Source organism: Cetorhinus maximus, chromosome 24, assembly GCF_964194155.1.
Source record: "Cetorhinus maximus chromosome 24, sCetMax3.hap1.1, whole genome shotgun sequence".
In the NCBI taxonomy this organism is placed as follows: domain Eukaryota; kingdom Metazoa; phylum Chordata; class Chondrichthyes; order Lamniformes; family Cetorhinidae; genus Cetorhinus; species Cetorhinus maximus.
This window is the reverse complement of record NC_135902.1, coordinates 49,440,549-49,459,214: the sequence shown is the minus strand read 5'-3', so window position 1 is coordinate 49,459,214 and position 18,666 is coordinate 49,440,549. Positions and strand designations below refer to the sequence as shown.

Sequence of the window (18,666 nt, the reverse complement as noted above, 5' to 3'; positions counted from 1 at the left end):
TGACACTAGGAAGTTCTGAAGAACAAAGGGACCTTGGCGTGTGTGTCCAAAGATCTCTGAAGGCAGAGAGGCATGTTAGTGGGGTGGTGAAAAAGGCATATAGGACCCTTGCCTTTATCAATTGAGGCATAGATTACAAAAGTAGGGAGGTCATGTTGGAGTTGTATAGAACCTTGGTGAGGCCACAACTGGAGTACTGTGTGCAGCTTTGGTAGCCACACTATAGGAAGGATGTGATTGCACTAGAGGGGGTGCAGAGGAGATTCACCAGGATGTTGCCTGGGATTAAACATTTAAGTTATGAAGAGAGGTTGGATAGACTTGGGTTATTTTCATTGGAGCAGAGAAGATTGAGGGGCGACCTGATCGAGGTGTACAAGATTATGAGGGGCATGGACAAGGTGGATAGGGAGCAGCTGTTCCCCTTCGTTGAAGGGTCAGTCACAAGAGGGCATAAGTTCAAGGTGAGGGGTGGGACGTTTAGGGGGCATGTGAGGAAAAACTTTTTTACCCAGAGGGTGGTGACGGTCTGGAATGCACTGCCTGGGAGGGTGGTGGAGGCTGGTTGCCTCACATCCTTTAAAAAGTACCTGGATGAACACTTGGTACGTCATAACATTCAAGGCTATGGGCCAAGTGCTGGTAAATGGGATTAGGTAGGTAGGTTAGGTGTTTCTCACGTGTCGGTGCAGACTCGATGGGCCGAAGTGATTCTGTGATCTAATAACTGAACAGAGCCAAAACAGTTCAATGTAAACAAATCTCAAGATATTTCAGAAGGGCAAAATATGAAGAAAATGCAGGCATGTTGTGAAGGATGACCTCTAAAGAGTAGTCAAATGTTTGAGATTTAAAGAGGGTCTTAAAGGAAGGCAGGGAGGTGGTGAGGTGGAGTGTTTTCGGCAGGGTATTTTAGAGTGTGTGTCTAGGTGATTGGAAGCACTGCTGTAAATTGGTGGAGTGAATGGAGTGGAGGAATACTTAAGAGGCCAGAGTCACAGGAAAGCAAAGTTTGGGGCTCAATGTGGGGTTTACAGCTGTAGGGCTGGAGAAAGTATCAAAGAGAAACAAAGGTCAAGACATGAGTTTAAAGACGAGGATGAAAATTTTAAACTTGACTCCTGGTTCCCTGTCTCTTCATTACAGGTTAGTGGACAGGACTTGTAGAATAGAATACAGGCAACATTATCTTGGATGAGGTAAGAATGGAGGCTGACAAATAGTTGCATCTAGAGGTGACATCGGCATGAATGAGAGTTTCAGCGGCAGATGGACTGAAATAGCAACAGAGACAGGCCATGTTGCGGAGGTTGAAGTAGATGGTTTTTATGATGGAGAGGTTATAGAGTTGGAAGTTCAGTTCAGGCTTGAATAAGATTTCAAGGCTGCGAACAATCTGGTTCAATCTGATATGGTGGTTGGGAATGGGGATGCGGCTGATGATGAGAAGAGAGTTTGTGATGGAGGTCAAAGGCGATGGGTTCCTACTGTTTGGTGGGAGGTGGAAGTACATTTAAGACTGGATGTTGGACAAGTCTGACAATGAAAAGCAGGTGAAGTAGTAAAGAGAAGTGCTAGAGAGCCAAAACTGTATGTTGTCATAAGTAGCTGAGCCTATGTCTTTGGATAATGTCACCAAGGGCAGCAGGAAGTGAAGGGACCAAGGGTTGATCCTCCATAGTCTTCAGATCCTTGGGATGGGAAGGAAATCCTTTGCTGGAGATGCTGTCTGTGCAACTGCATCAGTAAGAGTGGAACCAAGTGAGGACGGTCCTACAGAAATGGACGACTCTTAAGAAAATAATTGTTGCAAGATGGTATGGTTTACTGTGCCAAAGACTGCAGAGAGACTGAGGAAGGGTAATGTGCCATTGTCATAGTCACAGAGGATATCATGTGCAAACTTAGTTGATGCTGTGGCAGCGGTGGAAAGCTGATTAGAGAAAATCAAACATGTAATTACAGGAAAGGTGGGCATGGATTTGGGAGGTAGCAAAATTCAGTATCTTTGTAAAGGGAAATGATTGAAGATGAGGCAGTAGTTTTCAAGGACAGAAGGGTTGAGGATGAATTTCTTTTTAAGGACAGAGACAGTCTCCAAGCAAAAGGAACAATTTGCGTTGCCAGTTAAGATGGGGACAACAAGGGATGTTGAATGGTTGACAACTTAGAATGGTCTCTGGAGAATCAGAGATGGGTCTCATGGGCAAGAGGGGTCAAGGAAGAGCACTACGTAAGATGGTGAGACTCGAGAGTGACGCAGTTTCACAGCTACGATAGAGTGATTTCATGTGGGGGAAAGGTGAGGTTTGGCTTGGAGGGCAATAGATCTAACATAGACAGCTAACTGGATGGTTTCAATCTAGTGCAGACATCTGTGAGCTTGTAAGGTTCTAAGTGAAAAGAGTGGGTGGTGGAACGACCTAACTAAGTTTACAGGAGGGTGTAAACTTGCAAAATATAATTGCCAGCAATTTGCCAGTCACGAGCAGTGGCTGCTCTTGTGCAATGATGTCTTCCCCAGAAGACGTTGAATTCTTACTATAGGTACCTTTGCTTAGAAATTATGCAACTTCCCATGTTTTTTGATGAGTGAACCTTGAAATTGATTGGCAACATGGTGGCTGAGCTTGATTTTGTCCTGAGTCATCGCCATTGTACATTTCTAGCAGTGCTTTAATAATCAGAAGAGGGAATCCTAAATGAATTCCTCACCCACTCTGCGTGCTAGGTGTGCTAGGATCAATTGTAGTATTCCTTCTAGAGTCTCCGATGAGATCAGATAACGCAGCACTGACAGTGACACACTAGTGTTAAACAAATGAATATCGGGGAAGCTGATGCTACTACTAATTCAATATGCTGATGAACTTAATCTCGTCTTATCTTGAAGATTAGGTAATGTTAGCGAGGCTTAAGTGTGTTACTCTTCATTTGTGCCTACAGACTAAACCAGTCTGAATCATGAATGTGCATAAATGCCACATTTAATTTCACAACCAATCTCTTCGAAGGCCATGTCTAAAGTGCAAGCGTAAACATGGGAGAACTTTGCCACGCCCTGGCCTATGAGAGAAACAAATTTAGGCAGACAAAGTGCTAGTACAAAAGATAAAATCCAAATACTGCGGATGCTGGAAATCTGAAACAAAAACAGAAAATACTGGAAAAACTCAGCAGGTCTAACAACATCACTGCTCCCAATGCGGTCTCCTCTACATTGGAGAGACCAAACGCAGACTGGGTGACCGCTTTGTGGAACACCTTTGGTCTGTCCGTCAGTATAACCCAGACCTTCCTGTCGCTTGCCATTTCAACACACCATCCCGCTCTCATGCCCACATGTCCATCCTTGGCCTACTGCAGTGTTCCACTGAAGCCCAACGCAAACTGCAGGAACAGCACCTCATCTTCCGATTAGGCACTTTACAGCCTTCCGGTCTTGAAATTGAGTTCAACAACTTCAGACCATTAACTCTCACCTCCAACCTCAACCCCCCTTTTCCATATTCATTTTTTGGTCAATTTTTATTTTTTATCCACTTATTTTTACTTCTGTTTATTTTCATTTTTATTCATTCATTGTTTTATCCCCACCTTTTATCCTATTTTCAATCTTTTTTCCCCAGCACTGTCCCCTCCCCCCCACCGCACCCCCACAAGGGCCACCTGTCACTTGTTCATGTTGTTCTTTTCATAGTGCTTATGCTTGTCCTGCTATTATCACATTCTGCTTTCTCACATAAATGCCACTGCCACTACCATTAACACCCCCTTTGCCCTTTTGTTCATGACATCTTTGTCAATCTCTCCTTTGCCCCCACCTATCGCTGGCCTTCTATCCAGCTTCACCTGCTCCACCCTCCTTAAACAGTATAAATTTCATCACATTTCCACTTCTCTTCAGCTCTGAAGAAGGGTCATACAGACTTGAAACATTAACTCTGTTTTCCTCTCCACAGATACTGTTAGACCGGCTGAGTTTTTCCAGTATTTTTTGTTTTTGTTTAAGGCACTAGTACATGTCATTTAAAGTCCAGAGAGGTGAGTGGGACAAAAAAAACAGTGACATCAGCATGCGCCCATCATGACATTCTTACCAGAGATCAAGCTACAGTCTGAACAGTGCATTTACTGGGGTATTTTGATTGGTGGCAGCCGAGAAAACCCCATTTAAGCAGAGAGCTTTCCTGGCTACTGGCCTTTACTAATCCATAAGATGTATGTTTGCCACAAGCTGCACAGGAATCAGGACTGAGTGGCACAAGATCAGCCCAAAAGCAGCTTCAGTTAGTCTCTGAAAACTTGTTCTTTTTCATGATTTGGTGAACTTTGTGATTTCAGAACTGTTGCCTTACAAACATGATATAATACAAATGATCAGATAGAATGAGTTATATATGAGAGTTCAGGTTAGGCTGAAGCTGCTCAATTACGGGACTTTGTTTATAACCTGCTATCAGGGCCCCTTAATCATTAGTCAACTCTAGTTTTGGAGACAATTTATCTTTTCTGCTAGCCATGTGCATTCTATATATTTGTTTCAGGATAAAAACTCATAATATGAAATTGCTATTTTTATTTCAAAATATCCCAAAATATTCAAAAGATCGTAATCAAATGGGTGCTGTTCTGATTTGCAGGTGGCTTAGACAAAAAACATTTATGCATTGACCCTTAATGGTAAGAATTTTAGGAATGCTTATTATAACATTTGTCTCATGTTCAAAGTGTGGAAATGTTTTTCAGATTTCCAAGTTTTGATGACATAAAACCATCAATCTAGAATTACACAGAGGTCTGTTTCATGGTAAATCTTTATGGTCACTGTCTTCAGACAGAAATTAATGCATTCACCATTTACATTTCTGTTGGTTTTTACTCATTGTATGTGGATTAAATATAGAATGCTTCCTGTTTTGGCACCAAAGATACTTGCCCAAACTTTACACAGCCAAATAGAGTGCAGGTCACCCTATCCTTTCTGAGGAAGGTACCTTAATCCAACTACAGAAAAACCTATGATAAACAATGTTTGCAATTTTGGTTTTATATTCAAGCTCAAACGATTTTCTCGTTCTCAATTCTTTCCATCACAAAAACTATGCTTCCATCTTTAATTTGCCCCTCTACCCTTAAATCAACTCATCTCTCATCCATGACTATCATTTTCAGATTAAACTATTCCACTGCTCTGTGCTGGTGAAGAGTCACACAGACTCGAAACGTTAACTGTATTCCTCTCCGCAGATGCTGTCAGACCTGCTGAATTTTCCCAGGTATTTTTGTTTTTGTTTTGGATTTCCAGCATCCGCAGTTCTTTGCTTTTATCCCATCCTCCAACTCTTGGTACCAGAGCTCATCAAAACTCTGTTGACCATATCATATCCTGCACCATGTCTTGCTCACCCATCAGCCCATTTTTGCTGACCTACATGGGCTCCTGTTCCCCCAACACCACAAATTTAAATTCTCAACCTTGACCTTCAGCCCCTTAATGGCCCAGCATTGCTGAAACATTGTCTGTAACCTTCCCCAGCCCTTCACCCTGCCCCCACCAAACTTACCATTCTCCTATTCTTGCCTTGCTGCAGTGTTCCACGCTGCCACTAACATTTGCTTTTAGACAGCTGGGCCCACACTCTGGAATTCCTTATCAAAACCCACCTGGCTTAGCTGCATCTTGTCCTCCATTAAGACTTTGCTTAAAATCTACTCTGTCCAAGCTTTGGGTTGCCCCTCTCTATGTCTCATTTGAGCCGCCATTTACTTTTTGATAGGAAAAGAAAGAAGTAGTGTTAAATGAGCTCTTCCATAATATCAATTAAGTTTGTGACAATAGAATAATGTACATCTCTTGGTGTCAATTATGATGGGTCACTGAAGTACTTCTGTTACAAGGTTTTGCAACATGTGAAGAAGCTGGTTCCAGAATACTATAAGCCTATGCGAATAAATGTCTTGTGCAAAAATCTCTGAAGATGTAGGAACTTGCTGTTGCTTCTGCACCTTTCCTCTTTCCCCATTTTCCAATGCACTCTTCTTTCCTTTTTAAGTTCTCTCACTCCATCAATCACATACCTATTGCTGGTTGAGATATTTGACATATAAACAAATGGCTTCGAGGCCTCTAGCACACTAAGTGTCTACTGGAAGGTGCAAGAAATGAGTTGATGTGCTCTTTAATCATTATTTTTGTGTGCATGTGGGAAATTGTCTTTTCTACCTGTTCTGCTTGTCCGTCGCAGCTCAGGAGATGATCAGAAACACAATGGATACTTTTCAATTTGATTTCAATTGTTATAAATTAGCAATTTGTAAAGTTTCATGGCACTTAATGATTTTTTTTCACTAGGGCTATTGAGAAAGAATGAGTGAGTGGATCCAATTGGGTAGCTCTTTCAAGTGGCTGGCACAGGCACGATGGGCCAAATGGCCTGCAATGTGTTGTATGATTCTCTCATTTTACGCAAGGGCTGCTTTTTTGTGCAAAAGTATAGGCTAGGCTCTCTGCAAAATGCAGTAGGGGTTAATGGTATAATAATTATCTGCAGATGGTTGTTCAATAGCTTAACTTTTTCAAATGTTGCAAAATAAGCCATGGAATTTTCTGACTTTTCGGAATCTGTTTGCATATTCATATAACGATGTTGTAATATATGAAAGGCTTGGGTATTTGCCTAATAACACTAAAAATAGTACACAAGCAGTGGGGGAGTAAGTTAAAGCAGCAGCCAAGGAATGCAGGCTATCGTCTGTGTTTTGCATAAATTGATGCAGAAAACTCATTAGTTTGAAATAACCCCTTTCAATCAATGGATTGAATGCTTTATTTTCTGATTGGGGAGGGGTTTAGAATTTTGACTATTGTGTTGCAGTTTAATGAAAAACAGACTGGAGATTAATGTGCAATTTGTATAGTTCATGGGGAGATGATGATTTAAACTGTGTGGTTCTCCTCTTCCTTGTTTTTAAAAGATGAAATTTTATTGAGTAGATTAGACTATAAAGCTTGCCACTTTTTGTTTCTTGTAGGCCTTCTAAGTTGTTGGTTCACATTTGCAAGGGTTGGTTACAGCTCAGTGAAAACCATTAAAAGTGGGCCATGAAAAGATTCAGCAGTCTTGGCTGTTTTTAGTCAGATGCTGAAGTGATAAATAGTTTGTGAACATCTTGTGCAGGATTCATGTATTTTAAGTATGAAGAATGAAAAGAGTTGCACAAACCAAGATTTCCTAATGAAATCTGTTCTCTTCTGGGGATTTGCACACTTATTATTTACTACTTCAGTGGTTGATTAAGTTGCAACATTTATCTGGATCACTATGTAAAGCAGCTTTTCCATCGGCACAGCCGAGCAGAGACTAATGGAGTTTCAGGCAAATATCAGTTAAAATTGGAATTAGAGCTCTGGTTTCCAAGTTCACTGTTGTAAAGCAGCCATCACGCCAATCTTGCATTTAGACTTGAATTTGAGTGCTAAAGTTCATGAATGAACAAATCCGTGAAATTGACAACTTAAAAAAACATTGAGCTTGTCTGTTGTATAGTAAGCATGTCTACATAGAAATGTAATTTTTAACAATTATAACCACATCTTTGACATGGAGTGATAACAGAAATGACACTACTAAGATCATTTTCATTGACAGCATGCAAATAAGTAATATGTAAAAACAAACTATTGTGGTTTGTTTGTTCATCGTTTGAGAATTACAGAATAGCTTGCACGAGAATTAATTTCACACATTTTAAGTTTTATAAGCAAGGTGCTTTGAATTGTTCCTTTTAAAAATCATTCAGGATCCTTCACATTCACTTTTAAAATACAGGGTGGGGGGTGTGCAGTGGACTGTTTCTCTGAGACAATCTACCCATTTGAAGTTGATACCCACACGATTATTCTCTTTCTGTACATGGACGATGTCGCCGTCTTCTGCTCGGATCCGCTGACTGATCCACATCTGCGACCAGTTCGAACTGGCCTCGGGAGCCAAGGTAAATCGTGGGAAGAGCGAGGCCATGTTCTTTAGGAACTGGGCTGACCGATCCTTTGTCCCCATCACCGTCAGGGCTGACGGCCTGAAGGTACTGGGGATATGGTTTGGAGGGACCGGGGCATGCGTTAGAAACTGGAAGGAGCGAGTGTCTATGGTGAAAAGAAAACTGGGCATGTGGAGGTGACGCTCCCTCTCCATTGCAGGTAAGAACCTGGTCATCAGGTGTAAGGCACTTTTGCTGTTGCTGTACGTGGCGCAGGTCTGGCCCATTCCAGACTCCTGCACGATGGCGATCGCCTGAGCCATCTTTTGCTTTATCTGGAGGTCGAAAATGGATCGTGTCAGCAGGGACGCAATGTACAAGCCTCTAGATAAAGGGGGAAAAACGCGCCCAACATCGCCCTCATACTGATGGCCACCTTTTTGTGCGGCTGCATCAAGCTGTGCGTAGACCCTCGGTACGCAAACACCAAGTGCTGAGGTTCTACCTGTCCCCGGTGTTGCGAAGAATGGGTCTGGCCACGCTGCCACGGAACGCTCCAGGTAGTTGGACCGTATCGTACCATCTGTCCCTGGTGGAAAAATCTATGCAGAGAAGCATCATTGGCCACAAGTCCATCAGGCAGTGGTCGGCACGAAACGTCTTCGAGGCCCTGCGGGAAAAGGAGAGGGTGGATCCTGTGGGATGGTTCCCCGAGCAGACTGTCAAAGCCATTTGGCAGAATGCCTCATCGCCAGAACTTTCCAACAAGCACCAAGACGTAGCTTGGCTGGTGGTGAGAAAGGCCCTCCCCGTCAGATCCTTCCAACACGCCAGGAGCCTCACCCCCTCTGCACGTTGCCCTCGAGGTGGCTGTGGTGGGGACGAGACCATTGTTCACCTCCTTGTGAATTGTGCCTTTGCAAAGAAGGTCTGGAGAGAGATGCAGTGGTTGCTGTCGAGGTTCATCCCGAGCAGTTCTGTGACACAGGACTTGTGCTCTATGGGCTGTTCCCAGGGACACACACCGCACTGCAGCTGGAGGATCATCAACTCGGTGAAAGACACTCTTTGGTCTGCCCGAAACTTGTTGGTCTTCCAGCGCAAAGAGCTGTCCCTGACCGAGTGTTGCAGACTGGCACATTCCAGAGTTCAGGACTACGTGCTGAGGGACGCACTAAAGCTTGGGGCAGCCGCCGCAAAGGCGCAATGGAGAAAGGTCGCTGTCTAAGACCTTTCTGCCACATTGCACTGAGGGGCTGGGAACTGTTGAGAGCCCCTCGGGCTGTGCAGCTCAAAATGAATGTATGCATTGAATACTAATTGTATTATAAATGTATTGAAGCACCTCAGAGTGCAACATGATGTATGTTGATAACTCCAATACCATTGTCTGATTTTCTGCATTGACCATATTGAAATGATTGTAATATTCATTGATTGTATTGATGCACCTTGTGATCTATGTGTAAAAGTTGAATCTGATTGTACTTTTGTGATTGTGATTTTGAAATGTTTTGGAATGTTCTTCTAGATATTTTATGAATAAAGTATATTTTTCAAAAAAAAAAATTCTGTATAAAATTGCCTTTCCTGAATAGGGCACACATATTACAAATCATTGCTTTGGGTGGATTAGGATAGTCTAAAGCACCTGCAGTTAAAATAGACCAGCAAGTTACAAAAACTATTTTGCTGAATAGTTTCAAATAATTTTATTTCAGGATTTGCCCAAGTAGCAGCCCTGCAACTTCTGTTTTGTACGCAAGTTATTTCTGAGTAGCAGCAGCTAAATGAGTGCATGATTCTACCCCTATTTGCCACCATTGTAACCGATCTTTTTTGTAAGTTGCCAAAAGTTGTGTGTGCCAGATATAATTTCCACTCTTTTGTTCTCCCACCATGGCACATGATGGCAAAGGTAGTGTCACTCATGGCCAAAACAATTCAAGGCCTTTGACAGATGACCATGTATTTGGCTATCAATTTTAACCCTAGAACTTGTTTAAAGTCACTTGGTAATTACAGTAAACAATTAATGCAAAGACACTTTCAAAAGCTGCACTATGGCACGATACAGTGTAGCGTGACTTTTTGGGGTGAAATGTATCCAAGAAGAGCTTCAGTTTTGATTCCTTCTGTCATAAGAGCACATGGTTTGAAACCTGGAGTCCAAAGCATCCCTTGACAAAGATGGGTTGTAGAGATAGCTGAAGTTTTGTCAATTGACAATGCAAATACTGTAAATTTTGAGAAGAATTGTACAACATTCTTTGAGTTCCAATGTTCTGTTCCATGGAGTGGTAATCTTTTTCATTTTGGACACATAGTAACACAGTGGTGCAGTGCTGCAGAAGGCATCTACCATGGTGCTTCTGGAGCTAGATAATCTGAGAATGTGCTTTCCTAATTCATTCTTTTTGGGTTATTGATGAAAGCTATTTTGAGCCATATCGAGAGAAACATGATTGACAGAAACCTAATGGCCCATCATACCCAGAAGATGGTGCATTGTGACAGTTAGAAATGTTGCTTGGCAAATAAAGTTTTTAAGTTTTTAATAATGGTGTCAATTTACAATGACTTATGTAAGAAGAATGTGGTCAGGATCATTGATGGATATTAAAAAAAATAGCACTGAGCGCTTAAAGTAATTTTTTTCTTCTGTTGAATTTTTTGACAATCAAAATGAGGAGAAAGGAATTCAGCTTCAAGGAAAGACAATGGAATTTACAGTCCAGCATGTAAAGAATTTGATTGTAGCATAAAGCGATGCAGCTGCCTTTCATATGGAGTTTGTTGAAGTTTACGAAATGAGGATTTATTACCTTTTCAGAACCTGAGTTGATACATTGCCATTTGTGCAAGTAGTTTGTTATTACCTTGAGCTGTTTGAGTATTCACTGTAAAATATTGTACTTCTTCCAAGCGCTCTTAAAGAAGAGAGAAAGCTGTGCATAATATTTTGCTGATAGTGTACCGACTTTTCCAGTACAAGAATTCAAACTCTGTTGCTTTCTTGCTGCATTATCCAGGGCAGGCTTATAATCAAGTGATCGACCTTGACAACAGTTTGTGTTTTACCACTTCTAAAAAAAAGTTTCAAAAAAATTGCTGTCAAGATAGAATTGAGTTTGACTTGAAGATGTGGCATCAAAGTGAAACCAGTTTTGCAAATATAAAGAGAGAACGTTCATTAATATAGCACCTGATCACAGCCACGGGACATCAATGTGACAGTGACTACATTTCACAACTAACTAATGAATTAATTTTGAAGTGTCTGATTAATGTGACTATGAACTATCCTAGGGGGAAAATAAGAAACAAGTGTGATTTTCAGATTAAATTGTGTGCTTTGAGCTATTCTTTGGTAGTATGTGTAGTGTTTTCTTTGCTATAAAATCACAACAATCAGTAAATTCTGTTTCTTTAATTTTCACAACTGTAACTGGACTGAGTCATAAGGACTGTTGCATCTTTAGAGCAGAAGTCCTGCATATCTTTGTTTCATTTGTTCATGGGATGTGGACATTACTTACAATGCCAGCATTTATTGCTCATCCTTAATTGATTCTTGAGAAGGTAGTGGTGAACTGCCTTGTTGAACCACGGCAGCCCTTGTGGTGCAGATACACCCAGAGTGCTGTTAGGTGGGGAATTCCAGGATTTTGACCCATTGACAGTGAAGGAATCGCGATATATTTCCAGGTCAGGATTGTGTGTGGCTTGGAAGGAAACCTGGTGGTGGTGTTTCCATGTGCCTGCTGCCTTTGTTCTTCTAGGCAGTGGAGGCTATGGGGTTTTTTTATTCATTCACAGGATGTGGGCTTAACTGGCTCTGCCAGTATTTATTGCTCATCTCTAGTTGCCCTTGAGAAGTTGGTCGTGAGCTGCCTTCTTGGACTGCTGCAGTAGTTCCAGGATTTTGACCCAGCGACAGTGAAGGAACAGCGATATAGTTCCAAATCAGGATGGTGAGTGACTTGGAGGGGAACTTCCAGGTGGTGCTGTTCCCATCTATTTTGAAGGCCCTATCAAAGGAGACTTAGAACATTTCTCCAGTGCACCTTTTAGAGGGTCTACATTGCAGCCATGCTGTGCTGGTGGTGGAGGGAGTCTCAGTTTAGGGCATTGGATGTGTTTCCAGTCAAGTGGGCTGCTTTGTTCTGGATGGTGCTTAGCTTCTTTATCTCCAACACTGGCATCTACCTGAACGTATAAAATTGCGCTGACGTGTCCTGTCCACAAAAGGACAAATCTAATCCGGCTAATTATCATCCCATCAATCCTCAGCAAAGTGAATGGGAGGTAACCTCGATCGTGCCATCAAGCTGCGTTTACTCAGCAATAACATGCTCAACAGTGCTCAGTTTGGGTTCTGCCATGGCTTCAGACCTCATTACAGCCTTGGTCCAAACATAGACAAAAGGGCAGAATTCATGAGTTGAGAGCGACTGCCCTGGACATCGAGAACATTTGACCTAGTGTGGCATCAAGGAGCTCTAGTAAAATTGGAATCAAGTGAAAAACTCTCCACTGGTTGGTATCATAGTTAGCACAAGGGAAGATTGTTCTGATTGTTGGAGACCAATCATCTCAGCCTCAGGACATTGGTGCAGGGCAGTGTGCTAGGCCCAACAATCTTCAGCTGCTTCATCAGTGATCTTTCCTTCATCATAAAGCCAGAAGTGTGGATGTTCGCCGATTTGTTCAGTTATATTTGTAGCTCCTTTTTGTGCATAGAACTGACTTGAACAATTTTTCACATTATTGGGTAGATTCCAGTGTTGTAGCACTGGAACAGCTTGGCTAGGGGCACAGCTAGTCCTGAAGCACATCTTCAGCACTACACCCGTGATGTTTTCAGAGCCCATAGCCTTTGTTGTGTGCAGTGCACTCCGTCATTTCTTTGTCATGTGGAGTGAATCGAATTGGCTGGAAGGCTGGCATCTGTGATGTACCATCTACTTGTCATTTCTGGCTGAAAATGGTTGCAAATGCTTCAGCCTTATCTTTTGTACTCATGTTAGGCTTTGTCACCATTAAGGATGGCAATGTTAGTGGAGCTGCCACCTCCCGTTAATTGTTTAATTGTCCACCACAGTTCATAACTATGTGGCAGGACTGCAGCGATTTGAACTAATGTGATTAAGAGATTTCTTAGTGCTGTCTGTAGCATGTTGCTTCTGCAGTTTTGCATGCATGTGGTCCTGTGATGCAACTTCACCAGATTGGCACGTCCATTTTTAGGTATGCTTAGTGCTGCTCCTGACATGCTCTCCTCGTCGAATCAGGGTTGGCTTCCTGGCTTGCAGAGGAAGGGAAATACTGGACCATGAGGTTACAGATTGTAGTGGAATACAATTCTAAGGTTGCTGATGACTCACAGCATCCTAGGAAGCCCAGTTTTGAACTGCTAGATCTGTTCTGAATCTGTCCCCTTTATCATGGTAGTGTGATTCAACAGGGAGGGTGTCCTTAGTATAATGACAAGACTCAGTCTCCACAAGGATTGTGCAGTGGTCACTTCTACAATACTGTCAAGAACTATGTTGTGAACAAACAGAATTAAATAGGGTGACAGTATGAGAAAACATGAGTGGCAATAGAGTGAAATACTATGGGCTGAATACAGAAGTGCCAACCTGGCTGAATTGGCACCACGGTTACTTTGGAGTCTGAAAATGGTAGGATGAAACCCCACTAAGATTTGAGCACATCTGATTGACACTTCAATCTAGTCGTACTGGGGGAATGCTACATTGTCAAAAGCGCCTCCCTTCAATTGAGATGTTAAATCAACAAATATATCCAGACTGGGATGTACACAGTCATTCTGTAGAAGTTATTGTATCTAGCACCATTCTAGAGGAACCCCATTAGCAGAGGTCATAATTTCCCACACCTCAGATGTTGCTCATATTCGAAAAACAAATTAAAAAAAATAAATGGTCCAATGTTATGCCTGATTTGAATCTAATTGGAACAAAATGAACCAGCAGTGAATGGTCAGCATGGAATGGGAGGATGCAAATTTGATTTTTTTCTGTTCCACCCCTGATCGAGTGGTTCTCAATTTCTCTGCCTCAGACCTAGATTGCTAGATTATAGGTTTTATACACCTCCTGGTGGTTGGCCTAGGAGTAGAAGTAGCCAAAGCTCTGGTAAAAGACTGTTCATTCTCTGTCATTCTGTGGCACAGAAGAGCATATGAAGCGGATGAAGTGAGGAATGTTTGAGAGGAGCAAAATTGGCCCTTAGTTTAATAAAACCCAGAGTCAGATCAACTTTGCATGTATGTGCATGGCTTGGGTATCCTAGCAGTTAGTTGACCAATCCTGACAGCAAGTGTGCATGTGGTTTTAAGTTTTACTGTATTTTAGTCTATATCATTGCAGTATCACATTATGTAAAGTTAACTATGTTTTAAATAATTCCATTACCTTTTGTATATAATTTCCAGCCATAGCACCCCCCCTTGATCCCATATTTTCACCAGAAACAGTATGTGGTACTGGTTTCAGAAAATAGGTGATGTGGGCATTTTGGTGAATGATATTTAGAATTAAATTTGTTGTATCTTGAATAATAACACCTCTGAAATAAATTTTTTTTTCTCCCATGAGGATACTATTGACTCATAGGAACTATCCCGGACTTTGTGCCCAAGATAATTTTTCTTCACTTGTATCTGAGAGTCTATTAATGCACTATACAGGCCTAACTGAGCTCCTTTGATCAAGCAGTACTTACAGAGAGCGCACAAAATGCTTGGCACACATCAGCTTTAGGGGAAAAAAATCATTACCTACATATCAGTTAAATTCTGTCTCTGTGAGAGTCTTTATTTTGCATAAACATGAGTGCTACCAGGTTATTGCTATGCCTCCATTGATCTGCAGTCAGCAGTTACAGGTATGTTTGTGAAACTAACTTTTACTGCCTAATTTTTATTGCCTAACGCCCATACAAGAAGGGCAAATATAACGATTTCTTGCTTATTTACCAAAATGTTAGAAAAATAGAACACTCACTTCACATTTCTGCTTCTTCATTTCCTCCAAAAAAAAATTTGTTCAACCTCCCAAGTAGAAATTTCTTTCCTTTTGAATAGTGTTTGGGTGTCTGTCATGATGAGAACAAACAAAATTCACCCAAGCAGGTTCGAATGTACATCAATACTGGCATTGAAATTTATGACACTTGTGGTTTGGGGTTACAGGATTCTACCACTGGAACTACTGTACATGACTGTCAGGGGATCATTGTACTGCATTACCGTTTAAAATTGGGTGAAAAGTGGTTTGATAGCAGTGATGTACTGAACTATTCATACAGCCTGAACACCACCCATGAATAATGTGTTTTATAGCTCCCAGCTTGGTGTTAAGAGTACACCATCTCTGAGGGGAATGGTGAAATGCAATAATTAGCAGGAAGAACTGTCCTGCAAAGTAAGGCACAAGATGGGAATTCTTTTGAAGTAGCTTTGAATCTGGCCTTGAAATCCATTATGGTGCCTATGTTCTTGCCCCTCGGAAAGAAGGAAGCATTATGTTCATCCAGAAATGTTGTTAGATATCAAAAAGGGCAGGAAAAGATATATTGGATTAGATAGCTAAAGCATTTATTAATATTCAAAATTTAAAGCTAAATTTTGATGGCAGATGGTGGTTAAAATCACCTTTTGTCCAATATCTAGACAATGCTAGATAAACACGCAAGAACAAATGGAATAGAAGGGTATGCTGTGGGTGTTAGATGAAGAAGGGTGCGGGGTGGTTAATGTGGAGTGTAAACTTGGGGCCTATCAGACCATATGGCCTATTTCTGTAAATACTAATCAAACATCAGGTCCACTGGTTAATCGTCACTAGATGAGTTAAGCTGTTTTCTTGTCACAAGATTTCCTTGGATTTATGGAGTGCATTCTTTGATTTATACATATGAAGTGAAGTGAAAGGTTTTTAAATAAAAAAACACCTGGGCCATTAATGTTTATCAACTGCTGGAAATACCAACTACTAGAAATGCTAAGATAAAAGCAAAATACTGTGGATGCTGGAAATGCTAACTCCTTGGAAAGGCAAAAAAAAAACTGCAAATAAATATTTGGAAATTCCTCCCTGCATCGATTCAGTAATCAAACAAATTCTTGCAATTTTCCCCCAATGTATCACTGGCCCAGCGTCCAATTAAAATTGCTGACAAGCCACAATGGTGGCTACAGTGGTAGTGTGTTAACTACATGCACTAATTTTAGTTGAAAATATCAGACACAATACAAATAAAAATAGTGAAGGTATATATTTGCTGAAACATCTAGTCTTTCCCTTTCAAAGTTTGGACCTTTGCAATTAATTTATCAGGAGCAGCATATCTTGGTGCAGCTTGTAGGTTAATGTCCAACATTTGTTAGTGGTATTTTGATTTTATCAGATTGGTTACTCAGAATATTGACTTATACAATGCTGCTGCTTGCCATCCAGACATGGTTGGATGTTGTTTGTCATTTGCCATGAAGTACTCTGTTGGGAGTTGCTTGTTATGAGTTGGGTTTGATTTCTGCAGCTGCCCTGAAGTGGTTACTTTGATATTTTGATTGTTCGAGCTGGTCAATGAGTGTCCATCTCCATACAATGTTTAGTAGTGTTTCCTTGCTGTTTAAAGTCCTGCCTTTTTACCTGTATTGCATACCATTTTAGCAGATTACTAATAAGCAGTAGCCAAGGAAGAAAGCTCTCTACTTTTCATCTTGCATTTTATCAACAAACATTTAAAATGTATACATATGTACTTGAATTTTTTTGGTAAATGATTGACATCACATACTCAATAACTGCCTATTACTCATATTTTAAAACAAAAATAAAAATACCTGGAAAAACTCAGCAGGTCTGACAGCATCTCTGGAGAGGAACACAGTTAACGTTTCGAGTCCGCATGACTCTTCAACAGAACTCATATTTTAAATTTAGTTTAGCTACATCTGGATTCCCAAATAGTCACATCTGGCACCTGGCTAGTGGCTAAAGTATTGGAAAGCATCTCACAAGGCATACATACGCTAACCCTGCTGCCACCACCCCACCCCACATGCACCAGACAATGCAAAACCAAAAACATTTTTCTGAAAGCATCAAACTGGTGGCTGGACTACCATGAAGCTGCATAAGATGTACTATAAACTGAGAGAATATCTTGTCTTACAATTCGCTCTAAATTTTAAGAGGATTTGATTTTTATACTGAATTTATGTGCTTATATTTTTCTTCCAGTTCAGTGTTTTTCCTTTTCCTGCCACAGCACCCCAGCTATTATTCTTTGACAGATTGGACAGTTTATGTATAGCTGCAGATTGGCTCTAAAATCTAAGTTTTATATGGCTTGAGTGATATGCCCAGGCATCCTTAGCCAGACAAGCTGCAAAATCACTGTACAGTGGCTCTGAAAATGTAATTTACTTAATTAGCCTGACACATTGTGCTATTTAAAATTAGTTTATCCATGTACCCGGGGATTCCCTCAGGGTACATCTAGCCCGGCATGTTTTAAGTTTTGTCTCAGAGGTGCAGTATCCAACTACATGCAAAATGCTAAGTCAGAATTTGTTTTTGTTGTCTGCCATGCTTAATTAACCATTTGGTTCAGGCACAGCATTTAAGAATTGTCAAGCCTGTGTAATAAGATAATGACATAATAAGAAATTAATGAAATGCTGAAGCATTGCAAATAAATTGAAATTGATTTATTTTCTAGAGTTTTCAAAGTTACCAGTAATTACTGATTTGTGGAATGTTAATGCAATCTCTCATAGATGAGTCCTGAGCTTTTGTGTTTGTAAAGAAATGAATATGCCTGCTAAATGTCAGAAATGTTGATTAAGAAAAGAGTTTTGAGTTTCACTAAGATAAAAGCAAAATACTGCAAATGCTGGAAATTTGAAATATACACGGAAAGTGCTGGAAAAACTCAGGTCTGATATCTGTAGAGAGAGAAACAAGAGTAAATGTTTCAAGTCTGTATGACCCTTCTTCAGAGCTCTGAAGAAGGGTCATACAGACTTGAAACGTTAACTCTGTTTCTCTCTCCACAGATGCTGTCAGACCTGCTAAGTTTTTCCAGCATTTTCTGTCTTTATTTTTGAGTTTCATTAATCCTGGGCTGGAATTTGTATATACTGTTGAGATCAGCAAAAAAAAATCACTGACGCACTCCTTATGAAATTAAGTTAAGGTCATCTAATTTTATACCTCTTTTAACGACATATCCTTTAAGAGTGACACAAGCTATCTCTGTACATCACTTTCACACATTTATATTGTCATTAGTCCCTGAACTCCTGTACATTTTAAGACACTGTTTAATATCTGCAACACTTAACACAATGCACTGTGATGCTAAGGACTTGAGAGAAATTCCTCCTGGCTGGTTAGGGTGATGGAAACTGAAAAATCGATTGAGCCATGATCAATGCTTTCTCAATATCACCTTATTTTGTGCCATAGCATAAATGCACTCATGCACTGAAACTCGGTGTTTAACAGATAATTAATAGAGCTGACCTTCCAAAACTGACACATCTTGTTTATGCATCGACATCAATTTGCTAGAGGTTGGATTATTTATGTTCAGGAGTGGTGTCATTGGATGGAGAAGTACACATCAGCACTCAATGGCACT

At 40.8% G+C, this 18,666-nt stretch overlaps 1 protein-coding gene across 4 annotated transcripts in view; it reads left to right on the top strand.

The window, feature by feature from the left end:
- The window catches only part of smurf2 (SMAD specific E3 ubiquitin protein ligase 2), a 218,273-nt gene that overhangs the window by 87,980 nt on the left and 111,627 nt on the right, over nt 1–18,666 (top strand). The gene's annotated exons all lie outside the window — the stretch shown is intronic.